This window comes from Hemitrygon akajei, chromosome 30 (assembly GCF_048418815.1).
Source record: "Hemitrygon akajei chromosome 30, sHemAka1.3, whole genome shotgun sequence".
NCBI classification, from domain to species: Eukaryota; Metazoa; Chordata; class Chondrichthyes; order Myliobatiformes; family Dasyatidae; genus Hemitrygon; species Hemitrygon akajei.
Genome location: NC_133153.1, coordinates 6,334,777 through 6,352,799, shown reverse-complemented (window position 1 = coordinate 6,352,799; position 18,023 = coordinate 6,334,777). Strand labels below are relative to the sequence as shown.

The window sequence follows — 18,023 nt, the reverse complement described above, 5'->3', positions numbered from 1 at the left end:
TGGTAAATTGGATTAGTAAGTATGCTGATGATACTAAGGTAGGAGGTGTTGTGGATAATGAGGTGGGTTTTCAAAGCTTGCAGGGAGATTTATGCCGGTTAGAAGAATGGGCTGAACGTTGGCAGATGGAGTTTAATGCTGAGAAGTGTGAGGTTCTACATTTTGGCAGGAATAATCCAAATAGAACATGCAGGGTAAATGGTAGGGCATTGAGGAATGCAGTGGAACAGAGAGATCTAGGAATAACAGTGCATAGTTCCCTGAAGGTGGAGTCTCATGTAGATAGGGTGGTGAAGAAGGCTTTTGGAACGCTGGCCTTTATAAATCAGAGCACTGAGTACAGAAGTTGGGATGTAATGTTAAAATTGTACAAGGCATTGGTAAGGCCAAATTTGGAATATTGTGTACAGTTCTGGTCACCGAATTATAGGAAAGATATCAATAAATTAGAGAGAGTGCAGAGATGATTTACTAGGATGTTACCTGGGTTTCAGTACTTAAGTTACAGAGAAAGGTTGAACAAGTTAGGTCTCTATTCATTAGATCGTAGAAGGTTGAGGGGGGATTTGATCGAGGTATTTAAAATTTTGAGAGGGATAGATAGAGTTGACGTGAATAGGCCGTTTCCATTGAGAGTAGGGGAGATTCAAACAAGAGGACATGATTTGAGAGTTAGGGGGCAAAAGTTTAAGGGAAACACGAGGGGGTATTTCTTTACTCAGAGAGTGATAGCTGTGTGGAATGAGCTTCCTGTAGAAGTAGTAGAGGCCAGTTCAGTTGTGTCATTTAAGGTAAAATTGGATAGGTATATGGACAGGAAAGGAGTGGAGGGTTATGGGCTGAGTGCGGGTAGGTGGGACTAGGTGAGATTAAGAGTTTGGCACGGACTAGGCCTGTTTCCGTGCTGTGATTGTTATATGATTATATGGTTATATGGGGTATGGGACTGTGTGCAGTCAATCCCAAAGAGCAGGTTTCAGTATGACTGATATTTTTCTGCTGATAGGAGGAGTCAAACGTCTTTCTTTCATTTTGAAAAATGCCTTGCACACCTTCCTTCGGGAGGAAACTGATAACTGTAAGGAGGTCTTTCACCACTGCAGTACGCAACCTCCCCAACCCACCCAAATGGTCTGTCAGAACTATTCCATTGTCATGTGTGTGTGATGTAGTGATTGCAAAACCCCTCAAACACTGTAGCAACATCTGCTGGGAAAGTAGATGTTCAAGTTCTGAAGCAACGACATGAAATCAATCTCTTGGAAATAAATCAGTGGAGTTTTACACAGAAATCAAGAGTTTCACAGTACTGTATTCACACACAGAAACAGGCCATTGAACTCTGCCAGATTGCTGCAAGTTTTGCATGCACAGAGAGTAGCTGCCCCTCAGCTCCAGTAAACTGGGTCAATCTGGACCTCAGCTGCTGTCTGTGTGGAGTTTGCACGTTCTCCCTAAGATGTCCTGGATATTTGTCAGGTTCTCCAGTTTCCTTTACTATCCCAATATGCTGGTACGCAACTGACCTTGCGTAGGTCAGTGGTGAAAGAATCAATAAGGTAGAGTCATTGAGAGTGAAGCTGCAGTGTATTGGTGAGCAGGAGATTGGCCTCTATCATAGCTCTGCTGGGAGCCAGCTTTCTGCTTCATACCAACAAACTCCCACGTTATCTTATTTTGACCCTTCTGAGATAGAAATGGTCCCAAATAACATCCAGCAAAGTGCAAATACCTTCTAAACCAATTCAATGAGTGCAGAATGAATAATCTGGTTTAAGAATTTCTGTACAGAAACACAGTGGTGCTAGAAAGTTTGTGAACCCTGTAGAATTTCCACTATTTCTGCATAAATATGACCCAAAATGTGATCAGGTCTTCAAACAAGTCCTAAAACTAGGTAAAGAGAATCCAATTAAATAACACAAAAAACATTATACTTGTTCATTTATTTTTTGAGAAAAATGATCCAATATTACATGTATTTGTTGGAAAATGTATATGAACCTTTGCTTTCAGTAAGCAGTATGACCCTCTTGTACAGCAATAGCTTCAACCAAAGTTTCTAGTAATTGTTGATCAGTCCCACACATCGGCTTGGAGGAATTTTAGGCCATTCCTCCTTACAAAGCTGCTTCAGCTCTGGGACGTTGATAGGCTTCCTTGCAAGAGCTGCTTGCTTCAGGGCCTTCCACAACATCTTTATAGGATTAAGGTCAGGACTTTGACTCGGCTATTCCAAAACACGGATCTTCTTCTTTTTTAAACCATTCTGTTGTTGATTTACTCTTGCTTCTCAGATCATTCTCTTGTTGTATTATCCAACTTCTATTAGGCTTCAGGTGACAGACTGCTACCCTGACATTCTCCAGTCGAATGTCTTGATACAATTTTGAATTCATTGTTCCCTCAATGATTGGAAGCCGTCCAGGCCCCAAGGCAGCAAAGCAGCTCCAAACCATGAAGCTCCTTCTGCTATGCTTTACATTTGGGGTGAGGCTTTGGTGTTGGTATGTAGTGCCCTTTTCCCTGCAAACATAGCAATGTGCATTTCTGCCAAAAGTTTCAACGTTTGTCTCATCTGTCCACAGAACATTGTCCCAGAGGCGTTGTAGAACATCCAGGTGGTCTTTCGCAAACTTGAGATGTGCAGCAGTTTTTTATTGGAGAGAAGTGGTTTCCTACGTGGTGTCCTTCCATGAAGGCCATTCTTGTTCACTGGTTTTCTTATAATAGACACATGAACAGAGACTTTAGTAAGTTCTAGAAATTTCTGCATGTCTTTTGCTGTTACCTTTGGGTTCTTTTTCACCTCCTTCAGCATTGCATGTTGTACTTTCAGTGTGATCTTTGCAGGATGCCCACCCCTAGGGACTACTGAATTTCCTCCATTCATAGACAATTTCTCTTCCTGTGGACTGTTGAACACTGAGGTTTTTAGAAATGCTTTTGTAGCTTTTTCCAGCTTCGGGCATCTCTACGATTTTTCTTTTAAGATCTTCTGAAAGTTGTTTTGATTGAGGCATGGTGCACATAAACAGATCTTTCTTGAGAAGAGAAGGCCCAGTTGGTAACCTGACTTTGAGTGTCTTGTTGATAGGGCAGGGCAGCTCCACAACCCTAATCTCAAATCTCATCTCATTGATTGGAACACCTGACTCCAAATAGCTTGTGTAGAAGGCATTACCCCAGAGGTTCACATAGCTTTTCCAACAAATACATGTAATATTGGATCAATTTTCTCAATAAATAAATGAACAAGTATCATAAACGAGAAAATCTGCAGCTGCTGGAAATCCAAGCAACACACACAAAATGCTGCAGGAACAAGTATAATGTTTTTTTTTGTGTTATTTACTTAATTGGGTTCCCTTCATCTAGTTTTAGGACTCCTGAACACCTGATCACATTTTAGGTCATATTTATGCAGAGATAGAGAAAATTCTACATGGTTCACTAACTTACTAGTACCACTGTAAAACTTCAGATCAGGCTCTAACCTGGCATGGAAAGTGGATATGAAACATTTCACTACACCGTTCAACAAAAACAGCAGCTCTCTTAATGTCCACACAGTAATGCTGGTCTGTTCCCACCAAGAAGAAAGAACTTGCCTATGTATAATGCATTCCATACCTGCTGGGCTGCCTTAAGCACTTTAGAGCCAATCAGATATTTTCTTTAAGTCACTGCTATAATAAAAAAATTATGTCTGCTGACTTCCGCACACCCAAATCTCACAAATAATGAAATAACAATAAGAGAGCCTCATTTTAGTGATGATGCCCTAATCGTTGGAGTTTGCCAACACTTTGATCATTTTGCACCAAAATTGACTTCAATTTCTTTCTGTTTTTCTTGTATAATTTATGTTTAATTTATGGTTTTCTAGTGAACGCTGCTTATATGTTGCTATGTACCTGTGATGCTGTGGCAAGCAAGTTTTTCAGTGCACCTGTGCATACATGTACTTGTGCATATGACAATAAACTTGCCTTTGACTTTGACTGTCCGGGTCCCTGGGGAAAACTCCCTTTCAGACAGCGCCATAGGAAATGTTCACATCCACCTGAGAGGGCCAAATGTTCTTTAGTTTAAACATCTCACCTGAGAGTTGACATTGCTGAGAGTGCGGCTCTCCTTCTGTGCTGTCTGGGGCTCTTTGTTCGCTGCCATCCTTCTGCATTGAGGCTACCAGCTGAGGTCCACTTCTGTACGGTAGAGTTGGATGCTTGATACTGGAGGTGCTGATGTTCCATCTGAAGAGTGAAATTACAAAGCAATGGTGGGGAGCTGTCATGGATCCTTAAATCTTTTTACTAAAACAGTAATTGGTCACTTTCCGCACTTGAACTTTGCTGTTTCTCAAAAAAAACATTTTCTCCTGACAAGATCTCCTCAAACTTAGCTCGCTTCTCCTTCCACCATATTCTCATGAAGGTAATAAAAATGATTAGCTTAGCCAAGTGGGTTTTGACCCAAAATGTCAACAAATCTTTTCCTCCAACATGCTGTTCAGCCAGATGAGTGTTCCTGCAGGTTGTTTGGTAACTATTGTCACGTGTACCAAGGTACAGTGAAAATCTTTGATTTGCCTGCTATCGATACAGATCATTTCATCACATCAGTCTATCGAGATATACAGGGAAATTAAAATAATGCAAGATTCAGGGAACATTTATTATCAAAGTATGTATGCAGTATACAACCCTGAGATCCCTCTTCCCACAGACACCCATTCAAATAAAAACATCAAACCCCCAAAGTGCAAAAAAAGAACAAATAGCGCAAATGGCAGAATAACAAGCAAAAAATACAGAATACAAAACATCAAAGCACAAAGTCACCAAACAGTCCTGTCCTGGACTGTTCAGTTCAGTTCAACCTAGTGTTGTGTGGCCAAGGTGTTTCATTAAAATACACCTGTATCTGGAAGGTCCAACTGCTGGTGAGTCAGTATCCTGGCAAAAACTACACCACGAAGACAAAAGAACACTCCAAGCAACTCCACAAAAAGATTATTGAAAAGCACAAGTCAGGAGATGGATACAAGAAAATTTCCAAGGTACTGAATATCCCTTGGAGTACAGTTAAGTCAGTCATCAAGAAAAAAAAGAATATGGCACAGCTGTGAATCAGCCTAGAGCAGGTTATCCTCAAAAACTGAGTGACCACGCAAGAAGGGGGCTAGTGAGGGAAGCCACCGAGAGACCTGTGTCAACTCTGGAGGAGTTACAAGCTTCAATGGCTGAGATGGGAGAGACTGCGCAAACAACAACTGTGGCCCAGGTGCTTCACCAGTCACAGCTTTATGGGAGAGTGGCAAAGAGAAAGCCACTGTTGAAATAACTCACAGGGAAAATAGAAGGAAGTCCTGGAGGAAAACCTGAAGCAGACTGCAAGAGAACTATGATTTGGGAGAAGATCTACTTTCTGGTAAGACAATAACTAAAGCATGAAGCATAAAGCCAAAGCTACGCAGGAATGGCTTAAAAACAGCAAAATTAATGTCCTGGAGTGGCCAAGTCAGAATCCAGACCTCAATCCAATTGAGAATTTGTAGCTGGACTTGAAAAGGGCTGTTTGCTCATGATCCCCTTGCAATCTAACTGAGTTTGAGCAGTTTCATTCTGACTCAAGGATGTAATTGCTGACAAAGGTGCATCTACTAAATACTGACTTGAAGGAGGTGAGTAATTATGCAATCAATTATTTTATGTTTAATAATTATAATAAATTTAGATCAATTTGTAGAAATTTGTTTTCACTTTGACATGAAAGAGTCTTTTTCTTTTGATCAGTGTCAAAAAACCAAATTAAATCCACTGTGATTCAGTGTTGTAAAACAATAAAACATGAAAACTTTTTCTATACCAGGAAAGCACTAGATCCTTTTTCACCTAATATGTGGTTACCTTTGCAAACGTAATAGCTAATGCAAAGTTAAACTTCAATTATTAAATTGCTGTCAAAACTGGGAGAGTCAAAGGAACAGACACAATTCTATGCTACCCTCAGCAAAATATGACTAATATGTGTTAAAGCACGGAGCGCTGCCACTTACAGAAGGAAATGAGGTTGGTTGGTTGGATGGTGGTAATGACGTGTCAGCCATTTTGCTCTTCCAGTGTCGGAGTATATTCTCTGTGTAATATGCGAACGAGTCCGCTCTGGACTAAACATCCCGAGAGTTTTCCACAGGGTTTCCATTCTGTCAGGAAAGATTTATTCCCTTCACTTGTGGCCGAGCTAATGTAGTGTACTGCCTGACCTGTCTCATTCGCTCTGCTGCCTCAGTGCTGTAGAAACTGTTACTTCAATTTACTCTCTCTGCTTGGCTTAAATATTATGTTGCTTAATGAAGAGATGCTTGCAAGGTGAATGTTGCCAACTAACACTACATGGTCCTACAGTTAAATGTAGTGACCCCTTCCCCCCAGAGACTCGGTGAAGTGACCACTCGCACCATTGTTCTGTTTGCACAGTGTGTTGGGGTGACTCTGGCTGGGTGGGGGCTTCGAAAGGGCAGAGGAGGATTCAATTTGGCCACTTCAGGGAATATCCAAGGAGTATCAACATCAAGTAATTAGTGTTTCTTGACACATGTTCTGCTCCTGACCGGGCATTCTGAAACACAGAAACAGCTGTAAGGGAGGATTAAGAGAAAAGTGACTACAGATACAAGTTTGGTAATTAAACACTATGGACTGAAGGGAACCAGGAAGGATATGGTCAACACAGAGAGAGCAGAACGAAGGGACAGTCAGCAGCTTTGGGACTTGCACAGGCACCAATACAAAGGTGGCATTAGCTGCTGGTCACGGTGGACAATCTGGCTGGACCCATGGACACCACCTTCTTCATCCTTTTCTGTTTGCACTATTTAATTATTTTAGTAATGTATCATTCCATGTCTTTACACTGCACTCCTGGACACAAAGCAACTTTCATATCCATTAGTCTGTGATAATAAACCTGACTCTAGATCCTGGACTCCTCATGGAATGAGAACACAAGATACACTCTTTGTGCTGATTACAATTCCAAATTAAACTAAATCTCTTTTGCCTGCATATGATCCCTATCCCTCCGTTTCCTGCATGTTCATGTCCTTTAAACTTCCCCCTCTCACCTTAGTATGTGGCATTTCTAGCTGGGAAAACCACCCTGACTGTCTATCCTGTGTATGACACTCATATTTTTACACTTCAGGCAGGATATCCCTCAGCCTCTAACGCTCCAGAGAAAACAGCCCAAGATTGACCAAGCTCTCTTTACTAATACTCTCTAATCCAGACAGCACCCCGGTGAATCACTTCTGTACTCTCACCAAGACCATAAAGCATACGAGCAGAATTAGGCCATTCTGCCCATCATTTCAGCTCTGCTATTTCATCATGGCTGATTTATTTTCCCTCTCAACCCCATTCTCCTGTCTTTAATTATATAGTTTATTTATTTAGTACAGAACAGGCCTTTCTGGCTGAACGAGCCACACCATCCAGCAACTCACTTATTAAACCCTGGCTAATCACAGGACAATTTATAATGACCAATTCAACTAGCAACTGGTATGTCTTTGGAGTGTGGGAAACCCATGCACTTACAGGAAGGACGTATAGACTTCTTACAGACAGCGTTGGAATTGAACTCCGAACTCTGATGCCCAAAACTGTAATAGTGTCACATTAACTGCAAAGCTACCATGGGCCCTATATCTTTGTACGCCCTTATCAACTCTGCTTTAAATATACATAGAAACATAGAAAACCTACAGCAAACTACAGGCCATTCAGCCCACAAAGTTGTGCCGAACATGTCCCTACCTTAGAAATTACTAGACTTACCCATAGCCCTCTATTTTACTAAGCTCCATGTACCTATCCAAAAGTCTCTTAAAAGACCCTATCAGCCAATATACGTTGTGCTACCTTTTGGTCTTTTTTTCATGGCCAACCCGAGTGCCCTAATTGGGTGGCAATGGAGTTGAGCTCCACTAAAGAATTATCTATCTCTGCACTTCTTGGCTCTGTACTCCCTAGTAGTTTGTCCAGATTAATAGTTAACCCTCTTGTTAGACACACTCTGCGTATATGGGCTCAGTTTATGAAATTTTATGGTTTCCATGGTTTTTCCTTTACATAATCACCTTTTTTTACCTACTACGTATGACTCAGCATTCCATGATTGGTATAGGAAGGGCATTAGACATTTTGAAGATCTTTTTATTGATAATCGCTTCGCTTCTTTTCAACAGCTCTCTGCTAAGTTCAATCTGCCCAATGCTCATTTTTTCAGATATCTCCAAATTAGACACTTTATTACTCCTTTAATTCCTAACTTCCCTGAAATGCCTGAGAAAAATGTTATGGACTTATTTCTTTCTATTAATCCACTAGGTAAAGGTTTAATATCATTTATTTGTGATAAATTAGCAGCCTTACAACATGCCCCTGTGGATAAAATTAAAATGGCATGGGAGCATGATTTAAATACCTCCTTATCTGATGAGGCTTGGGACTCGATTCTCAAATCGGTTAATTCAACCTCTCTTTGTGCTCGCCATTGCCTTTTACAGCTTAAGATTGTTCATAGAGCCCATATGTCTAAATCTAAATTATCTTGATTTTATCCTAACATCAGTCCGTTTTGTGATAAATGCAAAAGGGGCGAGGCCTCTCTCATTCATATGTACTGGCTTTGTCCTAGCTTGGAGAAATTTTGGAAAGATGTCTTCATAACATTATCGTGTATTCTGAATCACCACCTAGAACCTAACCCTTTAATTGCTTTGTTCGGTTTCTGGGGTGAGACAGATTTACGTCTGAGTTCGACTAAGTGTCGAATATTATCTTTTGCCTCTCTCCTGGCTAGACGTTTAATCCTCCTTAGATGGAGAGATGTTGCCCCACCCATGCATGCTCAATGGCTTAACGATATTATGGCCTGCTTAGACCTTGAAAAAATTCATTATTCAGTTCTTAATTCGGATTTAAAGTTCCATAAGGTCTGGGGACCTTTTATTGAGTACTTTCATAACCTTCCTCTTGACTAAGGTTTTTTTTCGGTCCCTTGCTTTCAGCTCCTTTTTTTTTGTTGGTAATAGGCATTAATATCTTCTGTTGCTAAGTGTATTTACAGTTTTGGGGGTTTGATTGTCCTGATTTATATTCTCTATATTGTGTTGTGGTTGGTCTGGAGTTTTATTTGTTGTGGGGCTTGGGGAGGATACTAATTTTACATGTCATTAATTTGGGTGCTTTTTCAATTATCTTTCTTTGTATCATTATTATTGTGCGTTTATTTTTGCACTGTAGTAATGTTCATTTTGATCTGGGGTTTTTTATCTGTAGCTATGTAGAAAATGTATTAAAAAACTAATTAAAAAAATAAAAAAAGACCCTATCGTATCTGCCTCCACCACAGTTGCCGGCAGCCCATTCCATGCACTCACCACTCTGAGTAAAAAACTTACCCTGACATTCCCTCTGTACCTACTCCCCAGCACCTTAAACCTGTGTCCTCTTGTGGCAAACGTTTCAGCCCTGGGAAAAAGCCTCTGACTATCCACATGATCAATGCCTCTCATCATCTTATACACCTCTATCATGTTACCTCTCATCCTCCGTTGCTCCAAGGAGAAAAGGCCAAGTTCACTCAACCTATTCTCATAAGGCATGCTCCCCAATCCAGGCAACATCCTTGTAAATCTCCTCTGCACCCTTTCTATGGTTTCCATGTCCTTCCCGTAGTGAGGCAACCAAAACTGAGCACAGTACTCCAAGTGGGGTCTGACCAGGGTCCTATATAGCTGCAACATTACCTCTCGGCTCCTAAATTCAATTCCACAATTGATGAAGGCCAATACACCATATGCCTTCTTAACCACAGAGTTAACCTGTGCAGCTGCTTTGAGCATCCTATGGATTCAGACCGCAAGATCCCTCTGATCCTCCACACTGCCAAGAGTCTTACCATTAATACTATATTCTTCCATCATATTTGACCTACCAAAATGAACCACTTCAAACTTATTTGGGTTGAACTCCATCTGCCACTTCTTAGCCCAGTTTTGCATCTTATCAAAGTCCTGCTGTAACCTCTGACAGCCCTCCACACTATCCACAACACCTCCAACCTTTGTGTCATCAGCAAACTTACTAACCCATCCCTCCACTTCCTCATCCAGGTCATTTATAAAAATCACGAAGAGTAAGGGTCCCAGAACATAACCCTGAGACACTCCACTGGTGACGGACCTCCATGCAGAATATGACTTGTCTACAACCACTCTTTGCCTTCTGTGGGCAAGCCAGTTCTGGATCCACAAAGCAATGTCCCCTTGGATCCCATCCTCCTTACTTTCTCAATAAGCCTTGCATGGGGTACTTTATCAAATGCCTTGCTGAAATCCATATACACTACATCTACAGCTTTTCCTTTATCAATGTGTTTAGTCACATCCTATAAAAATTCAATCAGGCACTTAAGGCACGACCTGCCCTTGACAAAGCCATGCTGACTATTCCTAATCACATTATACCTCTCCAAATGTTCATAAATCCTGCCTGTCAGGATCTTCTCCATCAACTTACCAACCACTGAGGTAAGACTCACTGGTCTATAATTTCCTGGGCTATCCCTACTCCCTTTCTTGAATAAAGGGACAACAGCCACAACCCTCGAATCCTCCAGAATTTCTCCTATCCTCATTGATGATGCAAAGATTATTGCCAGAGGCTCAGCAATCTCCTCTCTCACCTCCCACAGTAGCCTGGGGTACATCTCATCCAGTCCCAGTGACTTATCCAACTTGATGCTTTCCAAAAGTTCCAGCACATCCTCTTTCTTAATATCTACATGCTCAAGCTTTTCAGTCTGTTGCAAGTCATCACTACAATCACCAAGATCCTTTTCCATAGTGAATACTGAAGTAAAGTATTCATTAAGTACCTCTGCGATTTCCTCCAGTTCCATACACATTTTTCCACTGTCACACCTGATTGGTCCTATTCTCTCACGTCTTATCCTCTTGCTCTTCACTTACTTGTAGAATGCCTTGGGGTTTTCCTTAATCCTGTCCGCCAAGGCCTTCTCATGGCCCCTCTGGCTCTCCTAATTTCCTTCTTAAGCTCCTTCCTATTAGCCCTATAATCTTCTAGATCTCTAACATTACCTAGCTCGCTGAACCTTTTGTAAGTTTTTCTTTGTACACCACGGTTCCTGTACCCTACCATAACTTCCCTGTCTCATTGACTGTTCTTATCTCTCTCCAATGCCATGGTAAAGGAGATAGAATTATGATCACTATCTCCAAAATGCTCTCTCACTGAGGGATCTGACACCTGACCAGGTTCATTTCCCAAGATCAAATCAAGTACGGTCTCTCCTCTTGTAGGCTTATCTACATATTGTGTCAAAAAACCTTCCTGAACACACCTAACAAACTCCACCCCATCTAATCCCCTTGCTCTAGGGAGATGCCAATCTATATTTGGGAAATTAAAATCTCCCATCACGACAACTCTGTTATTATTACACCTTTCCAGGATCTGTTTCCCTGTCTGCTCCTCGACATTCCTGTTACTATCAGGCGGCCTATAAAAAACACCCAGTAAAGTTATTGATCCCTTCCTGTTCCTAATCTCCACCCATAGAGACTCCACAGACAATCCCTCCATGGCGTCCACCTTTTCTACAGCCGTGACACTATCTCTGATCAACAGAACCACCTCTTTTGCCTCCCTCCCTGTTCTTTCTGAAACATCTAAAACCCGGCACTTGAAGTAACCATTCCTGTCCCTGAGCCATCCAAGTCTCTGTAATGGCCACCACATCATATCTCCAAGTACTGATCCACACTCTAAGCTCAGCTGCTTTGTTCACAACACTCCTTGCATTAAAATAGACGCATTTCAAACCTTTGGTCTGAGCGGGTCCCTTCTCTATCACCTGCCTATCCTCCATCTCGCACTGTCTACAAGCTTTCTCTATTTGTGAGCCAACCTCCTCTTCCCCAGTCTCTTCAGTTTGGTCCCCTCCCCCAGCAGTTCTAGTTTAAACTCACCCCAGTAGTCTTAGCAAACCCCCCCGCCAGGATATTGGTCCCCCTGGGATTCAAGTTTAACCCGTCCTTTTTGTACAGGTCATGCCTGCTCCAAAAGAGGTCCCAATGATCCAGAAATCTGAATCCCTGCCCCCTGTTCCGATCCCTCAGCCATACATTTATCTTCCACCTCATTCTATTCCTATTCTCACTGTCGCGTGGCACAGGCAGTAATCCCAAGATTACTACCTTTGCGGTCCTGCTTCTCAACTTCCTTCCTAACTCCCTGTACTCCTTTTTCAGGACCTCTTCCCTTTTCCCACCTATGTCATCGGTACCAATATGTACCACGACCTCTGGCTGTTCTCCCTCCCACTGCAGGATATCTTGGACGCAATCAGAAACATCCCGGACCCTGGCACCTGGGAGGCAAACTACCATCCGAGTTTCTTTCCTGCATCCACAGAATCGCGTGAATGACCCCCTAACTGCAGAGTCCCCTATCACTACTGCCTTCCTCTTCCTTTCCCTACCCTTCTGAGCCACAGAGCCAGACTCTGTGCCAGAGGCACGGCCACTGTTGCTTCCCCCAGGTAGGCTGTCCCCCCCAACAGTACTCAAACAGGAGTACTTATTGTCAAGGGGTACAGCCACTGGGGTACTCTCTAGTACCTGACTCTTCCCCTTCCCTCTCCTGACTGTAACCCACTTGTCTGTCTCCCATGGCCCCGGTGTGCTCACCTGCCTGTAATTCCTTTCAATCACCTCCTCACTCTCCCTGACCAGGCGACGGTCATCGAGCTGCATCTCCAGTTCCCTAACTCGGTCCCTTAGGAGCTGTAGCTCGACACACCGGGCGCAGATATGGCCAACCGGGAGGATGGGAGACTCCAGGACAGCACAGCAAACCGGCCTCACACACATACTACTTCCTTTCAGCAAGTAACACAGTTAAAGCTGTCCCGCCTTGTCCCATTACCGCCTAAGCCCATTGAGCCAAAGCCCTATCACTCTGCTGCCTCTCACTCCGCTGCCTGCTCTGACACTGCCCGCTGGATACAGCAGTCTTCTTTCTAAACCTTTCGCACTCTACTGGCTGACATCATGCGCCTGTGCAATCTTGCCTCTCTTTTACCCCGAGTAGTAAAAAAAATCCCTTTGCTCTGGAAATCAGCCGTTCACTCGCAGCCTCCTTGCTCCGAATCCAAAAAAATAACTTGGCTTCCACAGCTGCTTGTGGCAAAAAATTCCACAGATTCACCACTGTCTGGCTAAAAATTTCTTTTTAATATCTATTCTGAGGCTATGATCAATGGTCCTTCAATCTCCTACTAATGGAGAAATCTCCATGGAAACTATCTCGGCCTTTCAATATTCAGTAGGTTTCAAAGGCATCCCCCTCATTCTTCCAAACTCTGGCAAGTACAGGCCCAGAGCCATCAAACACTCCTCATACATTAACCCTTTCAATTCTGAGATCATTCTCATAAACAAACTCTGGCAAGTACAGGCCCAGAGCCATCAAACATGCCTCATAGGTTAACCCTTTCAATTCTGAGAGCATTCTCATAAACAAACTCTGGCAAGTACAGGCCCAGAGCCATCAAACATGCCTCATACATTAACCCTTTCAATCCTGAGATCATTCTAATAAACCTTCTCTGGGCACAATTCTCTACGTGCAGTCTGACCAATGCCTTATAAAGCCCCAGCTTTAGTATTCCAATCCTCTCAAAATTAATGCTAATATTGCATTTGCCTTCCTCACTATTGACTCAACCTGCAAGTTAACCTTTAGGGAATCCTGCACGAGGATTTCCAATTCCCTTTAGAACCATAGAACCATAGAACACTACAGCACAGTACAGGCCCTTCAGCCCTCCATGTTGTGTCGACCCATATAATTCTTTTTAAAAAGTACTAAACCCACACTACCCCATAATCCTCTATTTTTCTTTCATCCATGTGCCTGTCCAAGAGGCTCTTAAATACCCCTAATGTTTTAGCCTCCACCACCATCCCTGGCAAGTCATTCCAGGCACTCACAACCCTCTGTAAAAAAACTTACCCCTGATGTTTCCCCTAAACTTCCCTCCCTTAATTTTGTACATATGCCCTCTGGTGTTTGCTATTGGTGCCCTGGGAAACAGGTACTGACTATCCACCCTATCTATGCCTCTCATAATCTTGTAGACCTCTATCAAGTCCCCCCTCATTCTTCTACGCTCCAAAGAGAAAAGTCCCAGCTCTGCTAACCTTGCTTCATATGACTTGTTCTCCAAACCAGGCAACATCCTGGTAAACCTTCTCTGCACCCTCTCCATAGCTTCCACATCCTTCCTATAATGAGGTGACCAGAATTGAACACAATACTCTAAGTGCAGTCTCACCAGAGATTTGTAGAGTTGCAACATGACCTCTCTACTCTTGAACTCAATCCCCCTGTTAATGAAGCTTAGCATCCCATAGGCCTTCTTAACTACCTATCAACCTGTGCAGCGACCTTGAGGGATGTATGGATTTGAACCCCAAGGTCCCTTTGTTCATCCACACTCTTAAGTAACTGACCATTGTTACGTACCCGTGGGTATCTTGTACCTGTCACATGACCGTGATGCAATTGAGGCTGTACTGGAGATGAGGTAATGGTCTTGTGATGGGGTAGTGATGTCATTTTCCCGTCAGTGAGAGGTCATGTGATAGTTTTTTCAACAGGGTATAAAAGGAGAACCCCTCCCTGTGACGCAGGGCAGTTGGTGGATGATTTCACCAGTGATTCCACGTTGCTGCGTATTCCGATGTTATGACACAGGTTTATTTTAAAGTGGAGCTTTATTTTCTGCCTTAAGTCTCAAGGGTTATTGCCGGCAGTTTTGCTACAATACTGCCAGTAAAGTCAGTGGAGAGTGAAGATTCATCGGAGTTCGGACATACTGAAGGATTTGGAAAGTCAATGTTGACGGTGAAACAGATTCGACCTTTGTTTGATCTTTGCATGAGGAAGTAGTAACTTGTGTCCATGATAATTCCTGCTTTGCCAAAAAAGAGCAGTGAATTGGATACAAAGTTTCAATAGACAATAGACAATAGGTGCAGAAGTAGACCATTCAGCCCTTCGAGCCTGCACCACCATTTTGAGATCATGGCTGATTACCTACTATCAATACCCGGTTCCTGCCTTGTCCCCATATCTCTTGATTCCCCTATCCATAAGATACCTATCTAGCTCCTTCTTGAAAGCATCCAGAGAATTGGCCTCCACTACCTTCCGAGGCAGTGCATTCCAGACCCCCACAACTCTCTGGGAGAAGAAGTTTTTCCTTAACTCTGTCCTAAACGACCTACCCCTTATTCTCAAACCATGCCCTCTGGTACTGGACTCTGCCAGCATCTGGAACATATTTCCTGCCTCTATCTTGTCCAATCCCTTAATAATCTTATGTGTTTCAATCAGATCCCCTCTCAATCTCCTTAATTCCAGCGTGTACAAGCCCAGTCTCTCTAACCTCTCTGCGTAAGACAGTCCAGACATCCCAGGAATTAACCTTGTGAATCTACGCTGCACTTCCTCTACAGCCAGGATGTCCTTCCTTAACCCTGGAGACCAAAACTGTACACAATACTCCAGGTGTGGTCTCACCAGGGCTCTGTACAAATGCAAGAGGATTTCCTTGCTCTTGTATTCAATTCCCTTTGTAATAAAGGCCAACATTCCATTAGCCTTCTTCACTGCCTGCTGCACTTGCTCATTCACCTTCAGTGACTGATGAACAAGGACTTCTAGATCTCTTTGTATTTCTCCCTTACCCAACTCTACACCGTTCTGATAATAATCTGCCTTCCTGTTCTTACTCCCAAAGTGGATAACCTCACACTTATTCACATTAAACGTCATCTGCCAAGTATCTGCCCACTCACCCAGCCTATCCAAGTCACCCTGAATTCTCCTAACATCCTCATCATATGTCACACTGCCACCCAGCTTAGTATCATCAGCAAATTTGCTGATGTTATTCTCAATGCCTTCATCTAAATCGTTGACGTAAATTGTAAACAGCTGTGGTCCCAATACCGAGCCCTATGGCACCCCACTAGTCACCACCTGCCATTCCGAGAAACACCCATTCACCGTTACCCTTTGCTTTCTATCTGCCAACCAGTTTTCTATCCATGTCAATGTCTTCCCCCCAATGCCCTGAGCTTTGATTTTACCCACCAATCTCCTATGTGGGACCTTATCAAATGCCTTCTGAAAATCGAGGTACACTACATCCACTGGATCTCCCCCGTCTAACTTCCTGGTTACATCCTCGAAAAACTCCAACAGATTAGTCAAGCATGATTTACCCTTGGTAAATCCATGCTGGCTCGGCCCAATCCTATCACTGCTATCTAGATATGCCACTATTTCATCCTTAATAATGGACTCTAGCATCTTCCCCAACACCAAAGGAAGCTCAGTGCCTTTTAAGCTGTTTATTTCCTTCGATCAAAAAACCTCTGGGAAAAGCATACTGCAGCTGGGATCAGCAGTAACGCGACAAAAGAGAATTTAACACCTTTCAAGAAGTCTCTCCTTTTAATTGACTGTGTAAAGCTTTGGACCTTCGCATTACCGCTTTAAGAACAGTCTTCGCATTACCACTTTAAGAACAGTCTTCGCATTACCGCTTTAAGAACAGTCTTCGCATTACCGCTTTAAGAACAGTCTTCGCATTACCACTTTAAGAACAGTCTTCGCATTACCGCTTTAAGAACAGTCTTCGCATTACCGCTTTAAGAACTGTTCGAACTGCTGCACGGCAGCTGACTTCCAGTTAAGTTAGTCGTTTGTTTACTTTCAGGGGTTTTTTTAGCAGTGTTTAATAAATGTTTATTTGTTATAAAAAAACCCTGCCTCATTGTTGCTGATTTGTGACACCATTAACCCTGTACTCAGTCTTCTGGTTTGTCCTCCCAAAATGCATCACCTCACACTTGTCCGGATTGAACTCCATCTGCCACTTTTCTGCCCAACTCTGCAGCCTGTCTATATCCTCTTGTAACCTTCGACAACCTGCAGCTCCATCCACAACTCCTCCAATCTTCGTGTCATCTGTAGATCCCCATCCTTCCGCCTCTACATCCAGGTCATTTATAAAAATCACAGATAGCAGGGGTCGCAGGACAGATCCCTGTGGCACTCCTCTAGTTACCGACCTCCAGGCAGAATACTTTCCTTCCCCAACTACCCTCTGCTTTCTTCCTTTACGCCAATTTTTTATCCAAACAGCCAAGGTTCCACTTATCCCATGCCTCATGACTTTCTGGATAAGTCTCTCGTGAGGGACCTTGGCAAATGCCTTGCTAAAGTCCATGTAGACCTCATCCACTGCCCTACCCTCATCAATTTCTTTTGTTACCTCTTCAAAAAACTCAATCAGGCTCATGAGGCATGATCTTCCCTTCACAAAGCCATGTTGACTATCCATGAGTAGACTGTACTTCTCCAAATGCTCGTAGATCCTATCCTTAAGAATCCTTTCCAGTAGTTTGCAGACCACCGATGTAAGACTCACCGGTCTATAGTTCCCAGGTTTCTCCCTATTACTTTTTTTTAAACAAGGGAACTACATTTGCCATTCTCCAGTCCTCCGGCACTTCCCCTGCAGCCAAAGAGGATTCAAAGATCATAGCTAATGCTCCAGCGATCTCTTCTCTCAATTCCCACAACAACCTGGGGTGTATCATATCCGGCCCTGGGGATTTATCAATCTTAATGTTTTTAAGAAGATCCAGCACTTCTTCTTCCGCAATCTCCACATTGTCCAGCACACAGGCCTGCTCTATTTCGACCTCACCCTGATCAAGATCCTTTTCACTTGTGAATACTGAAGCAAAGTATTCATTTAGGACCTCCCCAACCTCCTCTGCCTCCAGGCACATGTTGCCCTCTTTATCCTTTGGCAGTCCCACCTTCGTTCTCGTCATCCTCCTATTC

At 43.0% G+C, this 18,023-nt stretch overlaps 1 long non-coding RNA gene across 1 annotated transcript in view; it reads right to left on the bottom strand.

Moving 5' to 3' along the window:
* LOC140718775 (uncharacterized) overlaps positions 1 to 4,190 on the bottom strand; it is a 112,819-nt gene extending 108,629 nt beyond the window's left edge. The window contains exon 1 of the long non-coding RNA XR_012096786.1: positions 4,105 to 4,190. This is a non-coding gene — a long non-coding RNA (uncharacterized lncRNA). The remainder of the gene's footprint in view (positions 1 to 4,104) is intronic.
* Between the last annotated feature and the right edge of the window lie 13,833 nt (positions 4,191 to 18,023).